The 16,500-nt window shown below is 46.5% G+C and overlaps 1 protein-coding gene across 1 annotated transcript in view; it reads right to left on the reverse strand.

The window, feature by feature from the left end:
• Nucleotides 1-4,155, reverse strand: part of Grb10 (growth factor receptor bound protein 10) — a 115,429-nt gene extending 111,274 nt beyond the window's left edge. Inside the window, exon 1 of the mRNA XM_052734537.1 lies at nt 3,975-4,155. The gene's annotated coding sequence lies outside the window, so the exon portion shown is untranslated. The remainder of the gene's footprint in view (nt 1-3,974) is intronic.
• Nucleotides 4,156-16,500: the final 12,345 nt, after the last annotated feature.

The raw sequence follows: 16,500 nt of genomic DNA on the forward strand, positions 1-16,500 counted from the left end.
TTTTTACACCAACTTTCAGCCCATCTGAGGTGAGTTTAAGCGATTCCACAAACTTCCATTCTACAAATGGTGTTAACTTGTTCAGACTCACAAAGGTAGCAAATTGTAGCCCCAGGAGACACAAAGGAATTGCCGGTCAAGCAAATCATAAAGGGCTACAGTGAGAAAGGCAAATTCCTCTCAGTACATATTCCTTTTGCCCCCGTAGATGTGACCAACAAGTCCTATTTTGCAGAGCTCAGATCAAATAACAAGCACCTCTAATTTAGGATCTGAACAATCAAGGAAAAGTCTTTCCAACATCTACTGAGAAGTAAATGGCTAAAAATACAGAATATTCTAGCACAGGGGAGGGGGAAAAAAAGGAAACCTCCTAATTGTCCACCTCCAGAGCAGAAAACAGAGGCACCCACTTCTGCCTCTGAGAGATGCTTTTTGATAACTCTAGAAAATGGTTTTTGTGGTTGATATCTCAAAGGACAATCATGCCATTTTCATTCCATTTTTATAAATGAGCTATCAATCTGTCTTTTCATTAGTGTACAAACCCTGAAGAATACACCCCAAATCCCAAAGCACCTATTTGCCAAGCCCTACCAGGTAACTTGACTGCCTCAATTTCCCCTCATAATCTCCCATCTTTCTGAAGTGGATTTTACAAAAAAAATAATGACTACAATATCAAGCTTTGCGGGATGCAGCCAAAACAGTGCTTACAGGGAAACGCCTAGCTTTAAGTTTTTGTATTTAAAAAATGAGGTCTAAAATCTGTGCCCTAGGATTTTATATAGCGAAAACTTTTAAAAAATGAAGAATTTCTACAGCTTTAGGAAGAAACTGAAGGCACAACAGATGTCTTTGTTGAAGCAGAGTTCAGTTTCTGAACACTGTAACGTCTGTGACTTCGATGGAACATCGAAATCCAAAAGCCACAAAAGAGGAGAAAAATAAACTTCTCCAGGCAAGTGAAAAATAAAACTATGGATAAACCACCCCCCTCAAAAAAAAAAGAAAGAAAAAAGAAAAAGAAAAAAAAGACAAAAAAAGACCCCCCCCCCAAAAAAAAATCAAGAGCAGTTTCACTAACGGAAAAGATTTGTTTAAATTTGAACATGTGACCAACTACCTAAATGAAAAGCAAGTCAGATTTTTCTCCTCCCAAACAGCTCCATATTGCTGTAGGTTTTTGTGAGGGGAATTTCTGCAGGGAGGAGGATTTGGCGCTAGAGTTAAAGCCAAGGCCTCATCATGGCTCTCCACTGAGCTGCTTCGCCTGCCTGTCCTCCATGTTGTTTTAACGGACTGAGAAACAGACACTGGATTATGTACAAGCTTCCCTGCCATGAAGGAGCCAGGACTGAAATCCCTGGCAGTTAGGGCTAAGTCTTCATAGACAGACAATCTCACCCCGCGTGCTCACAGTTGAAAAAACACACTACTGTCCTGTAGTTTCTCACAATTACATGCTGAACAAATTTTAAGCAAACAGGTTCTCTAAATTATGCCATATATAAAATGTTAGTTTTTTTAAAAAAGATATACCAACCAAGAATTTGTACAGCTCTAAAATGAGCTAAAGGCACATGGTGTCTTGGTTCAAGCAAAGTTTGCCTTCCAAACACTGCAAAGTCTCTGACCCAGCGGGTTCAGTAATGTCCCCAGTTTTGAGCCGGATCTTTGGTTCTGACTTTGTTCTTGTTGACTAGTGGGGGCCAACTGGACAGGGACAGCTGCTCTGGCTTCCAACCATAGCAGTAACCGCCATACAAAGTCCTAGACAATTAGCCACCAAAAATCTGCCCTGCTTTCTGGTTTCCTGGTCCACCAACAAACTCCACTTTGACCAACCCAACACAGCCTCAAAAGCAATACAGGCCACAAGTGATGTGCAATAAGTGAGTTAGGTGGTACACAACTTTTTAAAAAAAAATTTTAATTATAATGAACAGTTACCATATCAAACTCATCATTTCATGAACATTGAAGTTTCTTCTCAAAATAAATGAGTATGCAAGTGTAAAAAATAAAGAGTGATAATTGCTTGGTCTACGTGGCATTAATCTTGGAAGGCTTGAAACAACTGGACTAAGAAACTAGGCCCCAGCCTCCATTTGCTGAGCTGTGTGGCGGGCGGGCGCGCGCGTGCGTGCGTCCCTCCTCCACACCATTTCTTCCAGAGTGGACGTGCTTTTGCAGACGTGTAAAGCTCAGGAGGTCTCCCAGAGCTTTGTCCTTTGTTAGCTGGCATGGCCTCAGGCATACCAGTTAACCTCCTGAGCCTTGGTTTCCAGACCTGTAAAATGGGGACCATGGGGGCTACGAAGTGGATAAAAAGCAACAGGGCTTTTGAAAGTGCCTTGTAAACTGCGAAATGCTACCTAAGTATCAGTGGCTACACTTCTCAGTTACTGCAATGCCTGCTGGGCTGTAACTCTGTCTGTCCTCAAATTCCCTCTTTGTAATGTGGGGACTAGCCTGGGTAGCACGTTTTTAAAAGTTCCCAGTAAACCTCAAAAAAGTATGTTCAGTAATCCTAAAGTTCTGATTTTTTTAACACAAAAAAATTTGGTAGGAAAGAGTCATTCCTGGGAGCACATTTGATAGAAGCGCTCCTGGTGGGGAAGGAGAGGAAGAAAAAAAGAAAAAAAAAAAAACCCCTCAAGACTCTTTATCCATCGCCTTACACAATTCCCTCTGCTGCAGAAATCCAGAACTTGAGGTCCACTTCTGTAAAAAAAAAAAGAACCTCACTAAAGTGTAGTCCTAGTCTGTGCCACTGGGGAGCTAACGACTGGAGTTCTGGTAAGGCAGAGCGGAACATTAAACTGAGCACCATTTCTGAAACTCAGGGGCTCCAAATGGCTGAATCAGCATTTTCTGAAACAAAGTCTTTTGGGCCTGGCCTTTTAAACGGCCGCAAAGAGAAAGTTGTGCAATAACACATATTTACTCACGAATGCTACTTGTTTTGGACTTTTTCTTTGCATCTCTTGAATGAAACAGTTACAAGAAAAGAGTTTTTCAAAAACATCCTAAAGAAAGAGGGCCTTGTAAAAATCACCTGTGGCTCTCCAGTTTCGGTCAAAGAACACGAAAAAGAAGTTCGCGGGGTTTCTTCCAATTTCCAGAAAAGACAAATACAACTTAAAAAGTAAAGAATACCCTAATTTCCATAACGCACATGCTGCAGGCCGTCGCCAGGCAGGCGTTTGGAGAGGCAATCAGCAAAGGCGGAGAGTTGCATCAGAAATTTCCTTCTGCAAACGGTACCGCTCTTATCACGCTTCCACCGCTGGCGGGCTGCTAGTTCGCGAGCCCTCAAACTTGGTGTTAGGCCCCAGCGACGGGTAGCGGGGCCACTAACAGAACCAAAGAAAGAAAGGGGTGGGGGGTGGGGGGGGCAGATCCTCGGTCCGCGGCGCGGCCGCGCTCGCTTGGGACTTGGGAGTGTCTGGCACCGCTGCCCGGCCCGCCTGGCGCGCGCGGCGAGGCCCGGGGCGCAGCAGGAGCACCCGCAGCTCCAGCGGCGCCTGGGCGCCCACCCTCCAGGGCGGTGGCCCCCGGGAGCGGGCGGCCCTCGAAGCGCGGCCTTGACCGCAGCCCCCGCCCCAGCCCCCGAGCCGCGGCCGTCTGACAAGATGGTTCAAGAATGCGCTACCGGGGCCCCCCGCACCTCCCCCTAGGGTCTGGAGCGCAGGGGAGCGCCCCGTGGGGCGCCCCAACCATGCACCCGCCGTCCCGTCCCGTCCCGCCATCCCACGCCGCCTTGTCGCGGGGCCGGGGGGCGCCGTAGCCCCCAGCCCCGAGGCGACGCCCTTCCGCCCGCCCGCTTGCGCCTCGCGGGGCCCCGCGTCCCGGCCGCGGCCGGCCAGAGCGCAGACAATGACGGCGCGCGCGGGGAGCCGCCCGGCCGCCGGGCCCCGCGAGGCGCGGACCACAAAGTAACTTGCGGCCGCTCCCCGCCCAACTCCTACCTGCTGAGTTGAGCCTCGTTGCCTCCGCGTGGCCGCCGGCCACACGTAGCACGATCCTCTACAGGTACCCGAGGGCAAAGACGGACACTGGACGGTCCCGGTCGCTGTGCGCGTGAGGGTGCGAGGAAACTTCGTGCTCCCGTGGGTGTCGGAACGCGAATCCCGCCCGCCACTAGACGCAGCTCCCTTCCCTTCCTGCCGCCTACGGCCCTCCCCACCCCCTCGATGGGCTTTAAACTCTTCGGGCCCCGCCCGCCCTCCCCGCCTCCGCCGCCGCCTCCGCCTCCGCCTCCTCCCCCGGCCGCTTTTCCTGCTCCTCCTCCCGCCGCCGCCCGGACCGCTCGGCGGCCGCCAGCGCGGGAGGAGCCGCGGCCTGGGCGCAGGGCGTGGCGCGGGGGGCGCGGGCCCAGCGACCGCGAGGCTGGCGTGGCACGATGCTCCCGCCCTGGCCAGCGCGCGCCCACCATGCTCCCGGGCCGCGGGACCCCCCGGCGCCACGCCACCGCCCCGGTGCGCGACCGCGCCGGCGGAAGACCAACCGGACCTGTCCCGAAGGGCCATTCGTGTAAGCGAATTGTTCGAAACTCAGAAAGTACTCCCCAACCGCACAGTTCCAATTCTTCCTGGGCTGCGGCCGCCCGACACCGTCGTGGGCAGTCCCGGTCCCGGACAAGGAAACTCGGGCTTGCTCACGGCGGGTCGGGTCCGAGCCTCACCTTTCTCAGCCTCAGTTTCGCCAGCTGCGTGTGAGTAGTCGAAGGAGGGAAGCCTGAGAGGCCCTTCATTGTTTTCTTGAGGCCGCCGAGCCAGCCTCGTGTCCTTTACCTCTAAAGTGGGGGCCCGCCTGAAAGTAATGCCCAGACGGCCATACCCGGTTTCTAAAGTGACCGCTGAAAAGGCCACCGGGTTAATGTGAAGCAGCCCCTTCGAAATAATTCTTAATGTGTGTGTTATGTCGCTTTTTTAGTACAGATAGGGTACCAATAATTACACCTTTTTCTTGGGTCTTGGCGTTGTAAAAGCAGCTCCAACCGTAAATCACCGTCGTTGAGAAGACACGTGGTGTGAAACATTCATGAGTTCTCCTACTTCTCTCCCTCACTCCGGCCTCTGAGGTTGTTCCTGGAACAACTGTAGAGAATAAAGAGACTAAATCTCTAAGAAGTAACTTCCAGAAAGAAAGTCGAGGCGTTGGGAGTGAGCACGGGGCAAGGATTTGAAAGTTGTGTGCATTGTCCCAACGCTCTTTTTGAGCACCGTGTTTGGTGTTTGTACCTCCGGCTTCTAACAGTGGTTTTTCCGACCTCAGACTGATGTAATCAATGAAAAGTTTTTCCTTTCCTATAACTGAACACTCAGTCTTGTTTCTGGCCCTTGGTCCAAACTCAAAAACCCACAACATCCAGAGAAAACGATGTGAATAAATCTTAGATTCCTGGGGAAAGGAACACAAGAACTCTTTTGTAGACAAAGGATTCAAAAGCAAACCGAAGCAGAGGAAACCGGGCTAACTTCTCCCGAGTTGATTTGCTTCAAACTTTGCAGTTTTCCTGCGGGCTCTCATAAGTGATCCATACTGCCCCAGACACAAAGCCTGGCAGGTCATAGAACTTTTACAGATGTTTGAAAGTTTCTACATGCTTTCGCAATACTTTTTTTTTTTTTTCCTGAATCGATTTGTTGGTAAGTTCCAAACACCATGAACCCTTCAGCCCTCTGTACATTGATGTAGCCTTCCCAAGAATCGAGACTTTTGTCTTATATAGCCACCATACTTTTCTGAAATTCAGAGATTTATATTGATAAGAAACATTTAGCTAATCTAGGCTCATAGTCTAGTTTTGTCCGTTTTTCTGGTAACTTAGAGCATTCTTTTTCCTTACAAGACCAGTGCAGTAATCTAGGCAAAAAGTTGAATTTCTTTGTCCCTAAACATGTGTGTTTTCAGGCATTACCACTCACTAGAATGGTATGTCGATAAGTATCAAGCGTTTTCTTGTCGGTGTCGGAGCCTGGACAGGCCCTCATTCCCACATTCCCTGGCTCCCCGTAGACCTCAGCAGGCAGGACACACAAAGCACCTTTCTGAACCACGGTTACAGCCTTACTGTGCTACTGGGGCTAGAGTTAGCCCCCCCGTGGGGAAGTCCTGGCCAGTTCTGTAGGCAGACGACATTAGTACCTTCTCATCTCCAGACTCCTAATATCCCCTGCCCACATTTTCCCTCACAGAATGATGGCAGACGCCCATGTTGTGAGGCTATGCAATCTCCAAATGAGCCTGGAGAACCCAGCCTCCTAGGGCAAGACAGGGTGGCTTTGTGCCTCACAAACTTCCCAAAGGGGCAATATATGAACTAGACTTGGGTGCCGAGGCAGGAAACAGGATTCCCTGGTAGTGAGGAATTCTGTTATCCAAACATGAGCTTCAGGAGGCTCATTCAGCTGAAAGTAGAGAATCTGATAGACTCTAATTTTAAATTAGTAATGAATTGATTAACATCTGTCTCCCTTGCTGATTGTAGGAATAGTGTCAGTGGTAACTATGTACCTTTTGCTAGTGTTCTGCCGACACGGTGTGTGTGTGTGTGGGGTACCCTGGCCCAAAGAGGCACTAAGTGGAATAAGTCATTGGGAAAATAAGAGACAAATGAATGTCTCCATAGTGTAAATGAATGGAGTAACGGAGTGATCTTTCAGCCCCAGGCATCGTCTCAAATGTTGCCAGTAGCTTTGGCAGAGGGAAAGTGTGGAGGGCAAATGGCATCCTGACAGATGCTAGTCATGCCGCTCCGTCCCCACTGCACATGGTGCACTCTGGCATAGCTTAGAAGGCAGAGCTGGAAACCAGAGACCAGCCAGTCTGAGGACAGTCCAACAGAACACCCTGGTGGGTCAGCGAGTGATCTGCAGTCGGAATGAAATCACAGTATGTTATGATTTGTATATGAAATGTCACTCACAGTCTTCTCCTTCTTGTAGGCGCCTGTACTGAGCACGGATCTTCAGCAGTGGTGCCCTTTCAGGAGGTGGTGGACACCCAGGAGGTAGAACCTGGATGGATTCACAAGTAGGTCTCTTGAAATAGAACTTTAAAGGTAATATCGGCTTCTTACTCTGTCCTTTTTTTCCGCTTCTAACCACCATGATAGGAGCTTGTATGCCTTCCCTGCCATAACGGATAGAATCTTTTGAAGCCATGAACCCAAAACCAAAAAACCAAACCAGAACAACTATAAAAAAAATCCTTCTCTTATTTTTTTAAAGTGTTTAAAAATGCAGGCTCACAAATTCTCACATAATGGCTGCCCCAGAACCCAGGAAACTATTTACAAGACTGGTTCCTACATCCATCTAGGTGGCACAGCAGTAACATTCATGGGTTGGTCCTTTTTCAGGATCCTCCTGTGGAGTGCTGAGGTTACAGACATGAATCTCAAGGCCCAGCCTGATCTGCATTTTTAGCCTACCATGTATACTTGCACATGAGTAGTCCAAACATGTCAGCTCTCTGAAGCATTTAAGCCAGAGTTAAAGCTTTCCCCAGAGTCTATAGAAGAATGATCTGGTGGCATTCAGAGTTTTCCTGGCTGTGGCAGTGACCCCATAGAGTCCTAGAATCTCAAACTTTGAAGGTGAGGTAAAGAGGAAACCGAAAAGGTCTTTGGGTCCAGGGAGAAGCATGTATCCCAGAACTGTGCCGAGAGAAATCTTAGCTTCTTGGAGGAGAAGAACTCAATAGTTACATTTGGTTGGAGAATGTGGGAGCTGCAGCTGGAGGGTGGGAGGGTGGGGCTGAGTCAGGAGAATTGAGGCTGGAGGGGTCAGGAATACCTTACTCATCAGGTTCAGGCATTTGCCTTTAACCCAAGGACACTAGAAGATAATGTGTGTTATGGACTTTGCCCAGCAATCCTGGCTCTCTTGATCTCCGGCAGATCAGGATAACACCTGGACCAAGGGGTCCATTTCCTAGGCAGCTTAGCCAGTGGGCAGAGTGATGAGCTAAACAATCGGGTGCTACACCTGGGATTACAAATTAGAAGCATTGATAGGGGTCAGGACAAAGGACACCGAGTGAGGACTACAGAGTGGGGCTTGGTAGACCCAAAGAGAGCCTGTAATTCCCGTCTTCTAGGCTTGGGGTAGTATGATGTTCTTTGGACTCCCTATATAATTTTGTTTTCTAATATCTTAATATAAGCTTTCCTTTTTTTTTGAATAGCTAGAATAAGAAGGACTTTTCAAAGCAAAATGGCCTCACTAAAAAAATACTCCTTGGGAGTTTCACCTATTGAAACAATTTGCTGACAGGAAAATTTACTCTTTGTAAAGAAAAAAAAAAGTACGTGTTGTTGAGTTTAGAATGGTACACAGTTGTGTAACCAGTAAAGATACTGGGCAGTATTGACCCCGAAAGGTTGCTTCATATCCGACCCTTGCAGTCAACCCCCACCTTACCCCACCCCCTGGGCCCCACATCAGGCAACCACCCACCTGCTTTCTGACCTTGTGGTTGTGCTGTTGGAATGTATGGGATAGCACGGAAGGTAACCCAGCACAATGTACCTCACCTGTGTCGTTTCCCAGATGTCTACCTCGTTCCTTGTCAATGCAGATTAGGCTTCCACGGTCTGGGTGTGTGTCCATATGGTCACTCCTTTGTTGGTGAGGAGAAATTTGGGTCAGCCTCAGTTTTAGGCAGCTATGAATAAAATGGCTAGACTTCTTTGTGAGACGCTCTTTGTGGAAACACAAGTTTTCATATCCCTTGGGTAAATGGCTAGGCAAAGCAGAGAGGTCTTGTGGTACGTTTTATCAGAAACTGCCAAATTATGTTCAAAGTCATTACACCGTTTGCATTTGTACCAAAAGTCATGACTATCCCAGTTACTCCAGACTTGCCCGTCAGTCACCTCAGTTGTAGTCATCCATATTAGTGTGTAGTGGTATATCTTTCCTGATTTTAATTTGCATTTTCCTCATAGTTAATACGTTAAGCACTTTTTCCTGTGCTTACTTGCTGTCTATTATTTTGTGAAGCTTCTGTTCAAATCATGTTTCTTTTGGGTTGTTTTCATGTTATTAAGTTTTAAAGTTTCTTTAATATGGGTGCATGCTTTGCTTATTCTTTCTCTCCCCGAACTCCCCCACCATTTCAAGCATCAAAGAGAAGTTTTTGGAGGATAAGCCATCAGTTTATTGTTCATGGCTTGTTTTTTGAGTCCTATTTAAGAAATTCTGGCTTCACTTGATACCAAAAACGGTATTCTCCTATGTTTCTTTTTTGAAGTTCTGTAGTTTCAGCTCTCATATTTACATTATTATCCGATTTGACTTTACTTTTTGATGATTGTCTTGAAGGAGTTAGATGACACCAGGTGTTTTTTAGAAAACCCCATCCAACTTCTCTACAGATCAAGAAGCATAGCTGAGACACTGACCGGTAAGGGCAACAGTGTACTATGAAACGGACCGCATTCTCACATGGCAACAGTGGTCTGAAGCTTGGTAGCTGAGGTCAGTTCACTCACACATCAAGTCACAGAGGAGCATGCACATAAACACCAAGCTGCTTTAAGGAAGAGCTTGGAACCTTTCAGCTGGAGGTCAGTGGCCCTGCCAAAGGGGCCAGGCAACAGGACCTAGGCTCAGTCAGCTGGGACCCAGGCTGTGTGTCTTTGGGGCAAGGTTCTAAGGATGCCACTGAGGGATCCCATCGAGTTCTATGTTTTTTGAGGTTGATTTTTCCATGTAAAAATGGAGATCACAGATATTTGTCCTTTTGAGTCTTCAGGGCATGGTGGATGTCACAGAGACCACAGGGCAGCCAGTGCAAGACCGGATGCAGATAGGGAAAGAGTACAAGGTGAGCTCATGGGCTAGGCCACTGTAGGAAGATCTCACTATGGAACAATGGTAGAGTCTGGGGTAGGGCTGGTGCCCACGAGACATCTCCATCCAAGTTGGAAAACTGAGCATCCATTTGCACGATTTGGACCACAAGGCCTCCCAGTCCAAATCCCAGGCACTTCCAGTTTTGCCTGATCAACGTCAGGGTGCTGACTTCACCTTAATACTTGTCCCCAGTAATATACAGACATGGCTCCAGAAAATCAGTTACTCTAGTGACTGTGTCCAAGGGACCAAGGGGACATTTCTCCTCTGCTGGAAGCCTCTAGGAAATTTCATCTTACATCTTGTCTGGAACAAGGTCCTAGCCTATATCCCTGCATGTAGGAAGGTAAGTTGAGAGCATGTGGCATTTTAAACTTTGATACAGCAGGAAAGAAGGTTCAGAGACAACCAGAAGGATCTAAACAAACATGTATGGCTCTTACAGCCATAAAAATCCAGGGCCCCATCTTCATTAAAGGTAATATTCTAATGAAATTATACATGGGGTTAGAATGTGAAGGCTAGCATGCAATTATAAACTCTGGGTTCTGCTTAGATGTGCCTCTAAAATGTGAGGTCCTTTTTAGCCTCAAAAGAAAAACCCAGTCCCTTATTTCAATTACAAGTTAATTAACCACTAATGTCATACAAACTTTGCTTAATGAAATATATTTCCATCCAGTGCATTTCATGGTTTTAATAACGTAAGTTTCAGGGCTAATAGAAGGACCCGAAATAAGGATAAAATTACTTAAGTGGTAAAAATTATGCAGAGCTACGAGGGATTTAATATCAGCATACCTTCCACAGTGTGCAAGACAGTGAGGGAGAGTATGTTTTTAAAGTGAGACCTTACAATCAGTGTCAAAATTCTTAATACCGGAAACTCCTTCTGTTAGACAGTGTAGACTCATGAAGAGGGTGCATATATCTGCAAAAGAGAGAAGCTAGCCCTTGGGAACGTGCTTGATAAAAGGTAGCATAGTTGGACTAGACGCATGAGCTGTCCTCTCAGGTGGAGAGCAGTGCTCCGAGGGTCTGTGTCCTTTGGGGACCTTGTGCCCTCTATTGGCCAAGGAACACGTCAGTTGTACAGCAAGTTATGCTTTACGGTCATGGGTATGTTCTTTCTCCTTCATTCATGTGTAGATGTAGCCCAGGGTCCTTAGGATTGACAGCCTATCTGAATCAAAGATGCATTGACTGTATATGGAAGATTTTTGTAGGGAAAGTTGTGTTATCTCATCTTCTATCTTTTTTTTTAATTTCATCGTCTCCTTTTTCCTCTTCTTTATTCCCCAGACAAGCATCTTTTAAGCATCTGCCTCATCATACACTTGGACATATGTTTCATGTATGTACACACTGATTCTATATGCATGTCTCAGTTAATACTTACAGTACACTGTGAGGTAAATGCTACAGTTTTAGCTCAGAGAAATGAGATGTCTCAAGACCACTTAACTCCGAGCTTCTGTGACCCATTTGACGGTCTCTGCACCTACCCATCTTTTTTTTCTCTACTCAGAGCTGCCTCTCTTGTCATTTCCTTGCTATTTTATTATTTTTATTGTATAATCAGTTCTTTCAACACATAACCTCACGAGTTATCTTTTGTGCCTAATTCTGTGATTCGATTTTAGTATCGTTAATACCTTCTCTCTTTAGGAAAGGTGTTCTTGTTTACTTTCAGGTGATGCAATGTGTCCTAGATCCAAGGTAGAAAAAAGGGACAGTCATGGAAAGAAAATATTAAGTCCATTATTGAGCAGAACTTTAACTTGTCTCTCCCTCTCTCTTGATTTTTTGCTTTTAGAGAATATGAGGGTTTGACTATGAATGCCGTCTTGGGAATTGTCAGAGCTCAGAGATACCCACAGGTTGGGGACTGTACCTCGTTAGGAAGCTTGAAGAGCCATCCAAAATACTATGGAAGGAAGAGGGCAGTGAGTATGCAACTGAACAGTGTATTCAAAAGGTTCAAAGGAGGGACGTGTCCTACAGATGGGCCTTGAGACACCAGGTGTCATTCAGAACTATAATATAGGTCAAGTGGATGGAGGCAGATAGAAGGGGAGCAATTTCTGGACTGACATTTAGATCATGGATTCAAGCCTTAGACAAAAAGAAGACAGGACCCTTTATCCAGCTGGAGGACATGGGGCTAGGAGATCAATATTCATTTACAGAAAAGGTAGGTACCAATCACTGAGATGTGACTGACATCCAGAATACAAATGGTCTCCTTCAGTTTACCCTTAGATCAAGCTGAATCCCCACATCATAGGGATCCTCGATGGAGGTGAGAGATGGCCAAGTGGGAAGAAAGTAGAACCAATAAGAATGCCTTCACTATACAGCATCAATGGCCTTGGAATTGACAGCTTCAGTTGCCAAGCATGGATGAGATGCTGTCTTCAAGGAGCAAGCTTCTTGGATAGACAGGTAGGATGCAGGTATTTACACTGCTCTCAAGACCTCAGGGGTGTTGCAGCAAGATTCTGGGTAGCGGACTGTGATGTTGAGAACAAAGGTGCCCTGGGAATCCTCTCACAGGGAGAACTGCATAGACCCTCTGGACCACCAAGGGACCCCAAGCATTTGAATAGTCTGGAGTTCAAGGAGACTGTGGGGCTCTGTAGAGCATTTAGCACAGACAGCAATTATCAGGTGCTTTCTCTAAGAGCTACCATCTCTGTGTGTCCATAAACTGCTTGGAGTCGTTGGGACCTTCTGCAACAGGGCCATCACTCTTGAGGGAAACTCATCTGGGCACCATGCAGATGATCCTGTTGGGGCTACATGATTTGTCCTGGCAAAGGGAGGCCTTGTGCTTTGGTGTCAGACAGAAATAGGTCCAAAATCAGAGTTTTCTTCATATGAATTGAGCTTGAACAAAGTCTACAGACTCACTGATGGAATTTTGTCAGGATAATTCTTACCTAATGGGATTGTTTTGAAGGGTTTATATATTTTATGTGGTTGTGGCCCTAATTATTCAATAATATAATGTAGTGCACAGGACTGTGGGTCAGTAATTCAGACAGAGTGGCAAGCATGGCTACTCACCTCTTACTTATATTAGTTATTTTTCTCGTTAGTTTGACAACATTTCTGACATAGCAGCTTACTGAAGAAGGGATTTATTTTGGCTTGTGGTATCAGGAGGACATTATACTTCATTGAGGAGAATGTATGGTAGCATGGCTCCGGCTGTGGGTAAATGTAGCTATTGCTTTTCCCATCATGGCAGATCAGACTGCAGCGAATGAGAACAGAAGCAGCATGGGAGAAACTCTCCATGACCCATCTCCATGAACTAGACCTCACGATCTTCCCAAACAGCTCGACTGACTGGGAATCATGAGTTTCAAACTGTACCACACCCCACGGCGTGAGTCCATTAATGGAAGGGGAAATCCGAGGCTGGGTAATTTTATAGAGAAAAGTTTATAAGCTCACAGTTCTGTAGATGATGGGCATAGTGTGGCATCAGCTCAGCCTAGTAAGGATCTCAAGCAACAGTGTCAGAATAAAACTTAGAGTGAATGTAAGGGGGAGAGCTCTGGCCTGGGGAAATAGCAATTCCAACTTCCCTTTAAGGCAGTATCTCAGGCTTCATGGAGTGTGGGTCCATGTGATTCTCAGTGTGCCTACCTACCATCCATCAGTAAATGGTGGGTTCTAGTATGATCTGTTCTCACAAAAGTCATGTTGAAACTTACAGATGGAAGAAAAGCCAGCAGACCATCAGTATCCCCATTTTCCACTACCTGGACTGTCATGATATGAGCTTCTCTGCTCTGCCACACACTGCCTCTGTTCTGCCACACACTGCCCGCCATGAGGGACCGAACCTACTGAAGCCATGAATGAGGTAAGTCTTTTCTCACTTAAATTGTTTCTGTTAGGCATTTCTCAGCACAATGAACAAAATGAGTAATATAAATGGGGGCAGATTAGTTGAAGAGTTGAAGAGTGGGCTACCAAAAAAAAAAAAAAAAAGCAAGCTTCTCTCCTCCTCAGGCTCTCTTATTTCCTCTCTCTCATGTGATCTCTCTCCCGCTCACCCTTTCTCTCCTCACTGTCAGATACCATCTGATGTGTGTTGCAACCAGGGGCCCTCACCAAACATTGCTCCATGCTGTTTGGACATTCTAGTCATCAGAATCGGGGGTCAGGGTCTCTCTTCTTCACACATTACCTAGGATAAGATGTTTTGTTAGAGCAGTGACAAATTCCAGGACCATTATTGTTTGTGATCACCCTTCCAGGAAGGGAGCTTGACCTTTGAGGCTCTTGGTTGCTTTCTTGCTGGGGAATAGGAGACTCAGAGCAGCAGCCTAGCTAGTCAGATGACAGTGTCCAAAGAATGCATACCTGAATCCCCTGCCTGGTACGGGACACCCTGTCCCCATCCCCACCCTGTTCCATTGACGGTTGCTTTGAAGGGCCAAGTGGGTGGCCTGCAAGGTGAGCTTTGAGCTGGGCTGCCTGATCCCCTCTTTATCTCAGAAGCATTCTCCACACCCATCCTGGGGGCGAACAGCCAGCCCTGCTGACATACATTAAAGTTCAGCGGCAAGCGGGTAAACTCCGTGGTGGCTTTGTTCCAAAGAAAGAAAGTAGAAAGCAGTGCCGTGTGGCTCAAAGCATCTCCTTTTATAACCATCCGTGGAAAGATAAATTTCCCTCATAGTCACAAGTTGACAGGAAGAGTTAAAAAATACTTGAAATGTCAACTATTTATATAACCTTTGGCCTTTCCCCAATACTGCGATGTGCGTGCTTCCATCTCATCACAAGAGGAGTGAGTTTCCTGTTTTGTTTTGGTTTCGGCTGCCTCCAGGCACCCCTTTCTATGAATTGGCACCCTCTACATGCTTGTCTGTTGGGCATTTGGCCAGTTTCCAGTTTTTGGCTGGTATGAATAGCATTGCAATAAACACCCATGGGGGCGAGCTGTGGATTTTTTCTCTGCTAAAAGACATGTCCTCCCCACCCAAAACACTGATAGTTTATTTTCCTCCTTTTAGTAGAGTCAAGAAAGAAGGATTCTCCCAAGTTACCTTGGAGTCTAATTTTGTATCTAAGGCTTAGACATAAAGCGCTCATCATGGAGCATCTGCCTCTGGCATAAGGCAGAGCATGGTGTTCCTGGTGGGCCACATGCTGCCGGTGACTCTTGGCTTCTCCCCACCCCTTCTCCTGTTGGCTGGTCCTGCTCACATGTGTGAGATGTTCCTTCTCTTTGTCATTCCCGAGGACATGTCTCCTTCCACCCTGACCACTCAATTTCCCCACAGTTTCAGTGTCCACTTCCAGCAGGCTCTGTGTTTACATGCCAGAGTTAATCTTCGTAAACAAGGCCATCTCTTTAGGCTAACCCAGATTTCACACAAGGCTCGGTTGTAAGATAGAGCCTCTAATGAGACAGTAGAGCTATATCCTGAATGGAAGTGAATTTAGTTTACTCTTAGTTCCTAATGGAATCTCATCAACCATTCTCAAATCCTAGTGACTATTATGGTTTAAATATGAAATGCCCTTTACAGGCTCATGTCTTGACTGTCTATAGCTTGTAGTACTATGTTGCAGGCTTTGGGTATTGAGAACCTCTGGCAGTGGGCAGCTAGGGATGTGCTTTTGAAGATTATACCTGCCCCTGGCTTTGGTCTCATGAGCTCTGTTGTGCTTCTTCCTAAGTCCATTATGGTATGAAGAGACTCTACTACACCTGCCCTCCCTCCACTATGAACTCTACTCTGTCTTGCCTGCCTTGATGGGCTGTGTCCTCTAAGACCATGATTCAAAAATAAATCCTTCCTATCTTAAGTCGTTTCTTTCCAGGATTATGGTCATAGCTACTCAAATGTAATTAACACAGTGACTTAGAGCCAGCACCCTGCTCTTTGCAAGTCCTAATGGATCAGTGATTGTTATCAGCCTCAGCTGGGTTCCTCCGTGCTGTGGACAAAGAGCAAAGTGGGCTGGGGATGGCTGGAGAGTCCTAATACCCTGCTTTTGCACTGAACACTGCATGAACATTGAAAATCGATCACAAACTCTGTCATTCCACATTAGCATTTTCTTGTGTCGTGTATTAGTCACTATACAGATGAAAGTGACACAGATCTTGCCCAGCTCCTTCAATCCATGTATCACAGATGTGACAGTAGGTCAGCCTGGAAGCAAGATATTGTGTAGGGGGAATGGTTAGTGTGAAAGGCATTCGCTTGGGATACTTGTGAAAGGGAAGGGAGGAAGCCAGATTGATGGGAGAGAAGTTGAAGGGCAAGGAAGCCAAGAAGGGCACAGTTAATCCTACAGGTGCCTCTGGCCCTAACACCACTCTTTTCTCTTTTCCATTGATTGGACATTGAACAATGTTGCTTCCGGTAGGGGAGTGGGCATAGGGTCAGTCTTGAAGTTCCAGTGGGTGCTGTCCGTCACCTACATGTGCAACAGCTGGGAGAACTAGCCATGCTAGGTTAACAAAAAAAGGTGGGCAGTGTACCAGGTTATCTGGCGTTGCACGCTGTGACAAAATACTTGAACCTTGAACCCAGGTATTTTATAAAGAAAGAGTTGATCTTATAGCTTTGGATACTTAAAGTTCAGAATTAGA

This window comes from Peromyscus californicus, unplaced genomic scaffold (genome assembly GCF_007827085.1).
Source record: "Peromyscus californicus insignis strain IS unplaced genomic scaffold, ASM782708v3 Scaffold_13__1_contigs__length_99412109, whole genome shotgun sequence".
In the NCBI taxonomy this organism is placed as follows: Eukaryota; Metazoa; Chordata; class Mammalia; order Rodentia; family Cricetidae; genus Peromyscus; species Peromyscus californicus.